General features: G+C 40.8%; 1 long non-coding RNA gene across 1 annotated transcript; it reads left to right on the top strand.

The window, feature by feature from the left end:
* Positions 1 to 6,193: 6,193 nt before the first annotated feature.
* Positions 6,194 to 8,075, top strand: LOC138852440 (uncharacterized). The gene is made up of 2 exons (XR_011391752.1): positions 6,194 to 7,484; positions 7,537 to 8,075. It is a non-coding gene; the product is annotated as an uncharacterized lncRNA (long non-coding RNA).
* The last annotated feature ends 579 nt before the right edge of the window (positions 8,076 to 8,654 follow it).

Consider the following 8,654-nt stretch of genomic DNA (forward strand, 5'->3'; position numbering starts at 1 on the left):
CGGATGATACTAGGATCTGCATGAGGCTGTCATCTGCTGAGGACACAGTTAACCTCCAAGAAGATATAAACAAAGTTTTCCAGTGGGCAACGGTAAACAATATGATGTTCAATGAGGACAAATTCCAACTACTCCGTTATGGAAAACTGGAGGAGATAATAACTAAAACAGAGTGTACTACTGACTCCGGCCATACAATAGAGCGGAAAAATAATGTAAGGGACCTTGGAGTAGTAATGTCTGAGGATCTCACTTTCAAGAATCACAACAGTGCCACGATCGTACGTGCAAAGAAAATGATAGGATGGATAATGAGAACTTTCAAAACGAGAGATGCCAAGCCCATGATGATCCTTTTCAAATCATTTGTTCTCTCTAGGCTGGAATACTGCTGTTCATTAACATCTCCATTTAAAGCAGGTGAAATCGCAGATCTAGAGAGTGTACAGAGATTCTTTACTGCACGTATAAGTTCTATCAAGCACCCTAACTACTGGGAACGCTTGGAAGCACTTGACTTGTACTCGTTGGAACGCAGGAGGGAGAGATATATCATAATCTACACTTGGAAAATCTTGAAAGGAATGGTCCCAAATCTGCACACAGAAATCACTCCCTACGAAAGTAAAAGACTGGGCAGGCGATGCAAAATGCCCCCAATAAAAAGTAGGGGCGCCATTGGTACACAAAGGGAAAACACCATAAGTGTCCGGGGTCCAAAACTGTTCAACAGCCTCCCATCAAGCATTAGGGGAATTGCCAATAAGCCCCAGGCTGCCTTCGAGAGAGAGCTGGACAGATACTTAGTCAGTGCCGGATCAGCCGGGCTGTGGCTCGTACGTTGGACTGCGTGCGGCCAGCAGTAACAGCCTAGTTGATCAGGCCCTGATCCATCGGGAGGCCTGGTCATGGACCGGGCCGCGGGGGCGTTGATCCCCGGAATAACCTCCAGGTAACCTCGAGGTAACATTAAAGTTAGAAATTTTGCCAACAATAGGGCTCAAAATGTCAACAAGCCATTTGGATAATTTATATGAAACTGATCCAATGGAGCTAATAATTGGTCAGACTGGATTCCCTAGTTTGTGTGTTTTTATTAGTCCATACATGTAAGGTAAAGATGGATTAGTGGAAGTAAATTGTTTGATTAATTCATCTTTGATTAATTCAGCTTTCAGGGAGAAGGCTTGCAGCTGCCTTGAATCAACGTCTAGCGTAAGCTGGACGCCAAGGTATTGGTCCAGTGTGGTTAGAATGGTAAAGCACTACGTACCTTGTTCGTAGGTTTGAGTATCCTTCTGCCAGAGATCAGAAGTAAGACGGAGAATAGGATAGCAGATGAACAAGGAGGCTTTAGGAAAGGTAGGGGGTGTGTGGACCAGGTGTTTACAGTGAAACATATAAGTGAACAGTATTTAGATAAGGCTAAAGAGGTCTTTGTGGCATTTATGGATTTGGAAAAGGCGTATGACAGGGTGGATAGGGGGGCAATGTGGCAGATGTTGCAAGTGTATGGTGTAGGAGGTAGGTTACTGAAAGCAGTGAAGAGTTTTTACGAGGATAGTGAGGCTCAAGTTAGAGTATGTAGGAAAGAGGGAAATTTTTTCCCAGTAAAAGTAGGCCTTAGACAAGGATGTGTGATGTCACCGTGGTTGTTTAATATATTTATAGATGGGGTTGTAAGAGAAGTAAATGCGAGGGTCTTGGCAAGAGGCGTGGAGTTAAAAGATAAAGAATCACACACAAAGTGGGAGTTGTCACAGCTGCTCTTTGCCGATGACACTGTGCTCTTGGGAGATTCTGAAGAGAAGTTGCAGAGATTGGTGGATGAATTTGGTAGGGTGTGCAAAAGAAGAAAATTAAAGGTGAATACAGGAAAGAGTAAGGTTATGAGGATAACAAAAAGATTAGGTGATGAAAGATTGAATATCAGATTGGAGGGAGAGAGTATGGAGGAGGTGAACGTATTCAGATATTTGGGAGTGGACGTGTCAGCGGATGGGTCTATGAAAGATGAGGTGAATCATAGAATTGATGAGGGAAAAAGAGTGAGTGGTGCACTTAGGAGTCTGTGGAGACAAAGAACTTTGTCCTTGGAGGCAAAGAGGGGAATGTATGAGAGTATAGTTTTACCAACGCTCTTATATGGGTGTGAAGCGTGGGTGATGAATGTTGCAGCGAGGAGAAGGCTGGAGGCAGTGGAGATGTCATGTCTGAGGGCAATGTGTGGTGTGAATATAATGCAGAGAATTCGTAGTTTGGAAGTTAGGAGGAGGTGCGGGATTACCAAAACTGTTGTCCAGAGGGCTGAGGAAGGGTTGTTGAGGTGGTTCGGACATGTAGAGAGAATGGAGCGAAACAGAATGACTTCAAGAGTGTATCAGTCTGTAGTGGAAGGAAGGCGGGGTAGGGGTCGGCCTAGGAAGGGTTGGAGGGAGGGGGTAAAGGAGGTTTTGTGTGCGAGGGGCTTGGACTTCCAGCAGGCATGCGTGAGCGTGTTTGATAGGAGTGAATGGAGACAAATGGTTTTTAATACTTGACGTGCTGTTGGAGTGTGAGCAAAGTAACATTTATGAAGGGATTCAGGGAAACCGGCAGGCCGGACTTGAGTCCTGGAGATGGGAAGTACAGTGCCTGCACTCTGAAGGAGGGGTGTTAATGTTGCAGTTTAAAAACTGTAGTGTAAAGCACCCTTCTGGCAAGACAGTGATGGAGTGAATGATGGTGAAAGTTTTTCTTTTTCGGGCCACCCTGCCTTGGTGGGAATCGGCCGGTGTGATAATAAAAAAAAAAAAAAAAAAAAAAATATATATATATATATATATATATATATATATATATATATATATATATATATATATATATATATATATATACATACATATATATATATGTATATGTATGTATATGTCGTGCCAAATAGGCAGAATTTGCGATCTTGGCTTAAATAGCAACGTTCATCTTGCCATATAAGACAAGTGAAAATTTATGTATGCAATAATTTCGCCAAAATCATCCTGAACCTAACGAAAAAAATAAATTTGACGAAATTATTGCATACATAAATTTTCGCTTGTCCTATATGGCAAGATGAGCGTTGCTATTTAAGTCAAGATTGCAAGTTCTGCTTATCCGGCACGACATATATATATATATATATATATATATATATATATATATATATATATATATATATATATATATATATATATATATATATATATATATATATATATATATATATATATATATCGTCCCGAATAGGCAGAACTTGCGATCTTGGCTTAAATAGCAACGTTCATCTTGCCATGTAGGACAAGTGAAAATTTGTGTATGCAATAATTTCGCCAAAATCATTCTGAACCTAACGAAAAAGATATATTTCACTTTGTTTGTTTAGTATTAAATTACTGTAAACAAATCTAAAATATATTTAATTGGCTTAGGCTAAAATAAATTGTTCTTGTTATAATAAGGTTAGGTAAGTTTTCTAAGATTCTTTTGGTGCAAAATTAAAATTTTTGATATTAACATTAATGAAAAAATATATCTTTAAACATATAAGAGAAAATTTCAGAAAGGACTTAATTTTAATTGAGTTCTTGCTAATTTACCAGTTTTACATATTCGGCACGACATATATATATATATATATATATATATATATATATATATATATATATATATATATATATATATATATATATATATAATCAGTTAAACGGTGGAAATCCCAGGAGTGTGCTGCTGCTCTTTCAATCGGCGAGTGACAGTGCCCGCAATATGTGCTCTGCTCTTAAGTGTGACAGTTACACTGTGAGAACGAAAGCTCTGTGTTTACCTGCCATATTCTGTCTTATAGGATCCATTTTTATGTATATTGTCTAAACTTGATATGGTAGTTCTCAGTAGGACGATGAAGTGATGCTATCATATTAGTTACTGGACACTGACAACCGGTTTAAAATGACACGTAAACAAAACACTAAAACTTATTTATTTGAAAATACTTTTACAGAGTTACGAATAACAGATCATGTAGGCAAGCAGTGAGGAGTAAAAGTTAGGTAATCATCTCATGAAACTTTGTAGAGATAGTAAGGCGATACCAACAAACTGCGGTCAACAGCAATTCTGGATTATTATTAAAGAAAACGTTTTATATCGAGTTGTTTCATCAGCCCTAATATAAAATAAGCTGATTTGTTTTAGCTTTCTTTTTATTACGACTGAAAAAGCCATACATGTCGAAGTTTCCTTTATAAAACGTCCCAAACTGTTCGTAAGTGTCTTTAGCCATGACCTGACGAAAGTTTACAAGTTTGAGATGGTGTCAGGTAGCCCGTGGAGACACCCTGATGGCCATGTAGTGAGTTGCACAGGAACTCCACGGGACATTTGATGAAGTGGGAAAAAGGAGCAACTCAAACGTCGAAAATGCTTGGGAAGCTTTCTTGATTGCCGTCATTGGACGCCATGGATCAAAAGGCTGGAATCTTTAACATATCGGAAACACTGGCATACTCAATCAAATTAAGCTCCTGCCATCTCACGTCACGGCCATTAGGTAACAAGCCTGACGCCATCTCAAAACTATGTAACTTTTGTCTGGTCATTATCTGACTCTTAAGCCTGTCTCTTTGTCTTAACCCATCGTATGTTTGAAGTGATCAAGAACCCAGGACAGTAACGTGTTTCCAATAATTTTGGCAGTGAAAATTGAATGAGGCATTCCATAGTCAGTTCATAACCTACAAGAACATCAAAGTTTCGTTTTCAGTTGCAGGATCACTAAATTCTGAGAGTGGTGCTCCTGAATCACTAGATTCTGAGAGTGGTGCTCCTGAATCACTAGATTCTGAGAGTGGTGCTCCTGAATTACTAGATTATGAGAGTGGTGCTCCTGAATTACTAGATTATGAGAGTGGTGCTCCTGAATCACTAGATTCTGAGGGTGGTGCTCCTGAATTACTAGATTATGAGAGTGGTGCTCCTGAATTACTAGATTATGAGAGTGGTGCTCCTGAAACACTAGATTCTGAGGGTGGTGCTCCTGAATCACTAGATTATGAGAGTGGTGCTCCTGAATCACTAGATTATGAGAGTGGTGCTCCTGAATCACTAGATTCTGAGGGTGGTGCTCCTGAATCACTAGATTATGAGAGTGGTGCTCCTGAATCACTAGATTCTGAGAGTGGTGCTCCTGAATCACTAGATTATGAGAGTGGTGCTCCTGAATCACTAGATTCTGAGGGTGGTGCTCCTGAATCACTAGATTATGAGAGTGGTGCTCCTGAATCACTAGATTCTGAGTCTGATGCTTCTGAATCACTAGATTCTGAGGGTGGTGCTCCTGAATCACTAGATTTTGAGAGTGGTGCTCCTGAATCACTATATTCTGAGAGTGGTGCTCCTGAATCACTAGATTGTGAGAGTGGTGCTCCTGAATCACTATATTCTGAGAGTGGTGCTCCTGAATCACTAGATTTTGAGAGTGGTGCTCCTGAATCACTATATTCTGAGAGTGGTGCTCCTGAATCACTAGATTCTGAGGGTGGTGCTTCTGAATCACTAGATTCTGAGGGTGGTGCTCCTGAATCACTAGATTCTGAGAGTAGTGTTCCTGAATCACTAGATTCTGAGGGTAGTGCTCCTGAATCACTAGATTCTGAGAGTAGTGTTCCTGAATCACTAGATTCTGAGAGTAGTGCTCCTGAATCACTAGCTTCTGAGAGTGGTGCTCCTGAATCACTAGATTCTGAGAGTGGTGCTCCTGAATCACTAGATTCTGAGAGTAGTGCTCCTGAATCACTAGATTCTGAGAGTGGTGCTCCTGAATCACTAGATTCTGAGGGTGGTGCTCCTGAATCACTAGATTCTGAGAGTAGTGTTCCTGAATCACTAGATTCTGAGGGTGGTGCTCCTGAATCACTAGATTCTGAGAGTGGTGCTCCTGAATCACTAGATTCTGAGTCTGGTGCTCCTGAATCACTAGATTCTGAGTCTGGTGCTCCTGAATCACTAGATTCTGAGGGTGGTGCTCCTGAATCACTAGATTCTGAGAGTGGTGCTCCTGAATCACTAGATTCTGAGAGTGGTGCTCCTGAATCACTAGATTCTGAGGGTGGTGCTCCTGACCCACTAGATTCTGAGGGTGATGCTCCTGAATTACTAGATTCTGAAGATGGTGCTCCTGAATCACTAGATTCTGGGGGTGGTGCTCCTGAATCACTAGATTCTGAGAGTAGTGCTCTTGAATCACTAGATTCTGAGGATGGTGCTTCTGGATTACTTTACTGTGAGAGTGATGGTGCTGTTGGATCACCAGATTCTGAAAGTAGTGTTGGTGGATCACTAGATCCTGAGAGTGGTGTTGTTAGATCACTCGACCCTGAGAGTTGTGTTGTTGGATCACTAGACTTTCAGGGTGGTGTTGAGGATCAAGAGGATGGGGGGAGCGATGGGCCGAAATTTAGCATCTAACTTTAATGCAAGAGACGATTGACGAATCGATGACTGACGTAACAGGTCAGTGAAGGGTATGGAAGGCAACGAGGTTTGTTCAGTAGGAACTGCGTGCATGAAGAACCCTTCACCAGTACCCTGGCAGAGCCCTCTTGAATGGGGAGGAGGAGGGGCATTGAAGGTGTGGGTGGAGACAGACGGGAAACAGCATTGGTTGCTGTGGTGCGTTGTAGATGAAGTGTAGATGGTGGGGGTGCTTGGGGAAGATGGGGTAATGGGAGAAGATGAGGTAGTAAAGGAAGGTGGGGAAGAGGGGGGAAGGTGATGATCGAGTGGTTTGTCAATTACTCCTGGGACTCTAAACCCGGACATGAATATTCATATATATACATATTCATGCATTTAAGCATATGGACGCGCGCGCACTGGGATGCAGACGCAAGCTCCCTCCTGCACAAACACACATGTACATACCAAATTAATTGTCAAGAGGCTGGAATCTAGGAACAATCAGCTGAATTTTGAGCTAGAATTACTTCAAGATACTGAAGAACTATTTTGACTGAACAGCTCCAGAAAAGACTCAGAAGAGTCAGGATCACCACATAAATGACACTCAAGGATTTATAAAAGGTTGGAAGGAGAAGCTGTTGTCAATGATATCGACCAGGACAAAACAGGGTTTTGAAAAAAAAATGAATGTCTCAGAGGGAGGGTAGTATGTTTTTAACACTAAATGAGGAAGTAGTTGAGATCCAAACTGCACACGAGTGCAAATGAATGAGGAGCAACGCACTCTGAGAATGTGGGCTTAATTATTATCAACAAGTTAATCACACCCAGCACAATAAGTGTAAGGGATAACGCCTGTACTAATTACACCAGACACCAAACCCAGATAATCTCCTAAGACAAATCCTGACAGATATCCTAAAGCAAGGCAATCACACTATATATACTATAGCAAGGTAACCACCATGAATACTAAAGCAAGTAACCACCATGAATAGTAAAGCAAGGCAACCACCATATATTCTAAAGTAAGGTAAACACCATGAATACTAAAGCAAGGAAATTACACCACATTAAGGTAATCAAACCCCAAACTCTGAAGATATCTGCACCTCACAATAAAAGTAATCACGCCACACATTCTAAAAGAGACCAGGCCTAAGAACATTCCCACCACACACACTAAAACTAGGTAATTACACTACCATGCTAAACCTAGCTAATTATACCACATGTACTAGAGATACATCTCACATAATGATACAAGACGCAATTTGCGGCTAATGGCACTATCTACAAGACTTTTCGCTTACCTGGGACTTCAACATCTCGCAAAGAAACAAGAAATATAGATGACTATATAGTTGGTGAAGAGGTGAGCGAGGTGTAGAACGAGGCTTGTGAGGCCACCTGTAGCTATGTGATATAGCTGTGTCAGTGGGAATTAGTTTAACCAATATTTCAGAGATTGAGAATGAGCCTGAGTTTAGGGTGATGGTTTTGGTTGTGACGATCAACCACACATAATGAAGTTACTTATACCACACGCACTAATCATACACCACATACTATGCGTAATCACACCACACAAAAATAACCACACTATATATTATAAAAAATAATTACACCACTTACACTACAGTCACACCACACATAATAAAGACAGACACACCACACTTACTAAGGGCAATTACGCTGCACACTAAAGGCAATCTCACACCACACGCTAAAGACAATAAAACGCTACATCATAAAGAGAATCACATCGCATATACTAAAGAGAATCACATCACACTAAAGACAGTCACACCACACATACTAAAGACAATCATGCATCACATATACTAAAGACAATCAGGCACCACACATACTAAAGACAATCATGCACCTCACATACTAAAGACAATCAGGCACCACACATACTGAAGATAATCATGCACCACACATACTAAAGATAATCATGCACCACACATACTAAAGACAATCAGGCACCACACATACTAAAGATAATCATGCACAACACATAATAAAGATAATCATGCACCACACATACTAAAGATAATCATGCACCACACATACTAAAGACAATCAGGCACCACACATACTAAAGATAATCATGCACCACACATAATAAAGACAATCAGGCACCACACATACTAAAGATAATCATGCACCAC

This window comes from Cherax quadricarinatus, chromosome 8, assembly GCF_038502225.1.
Source record: "Cherax quadricarinatus isolate ZL_2023a chromosome 8, ASM3850222v1, whole genome shotgun sequence".
NCBI lineage: Eukaryota > Metazoa > Arthropoda > Malacostraca > Decapoda > Parastacidae > Cherax > Cherax quadricarinatus.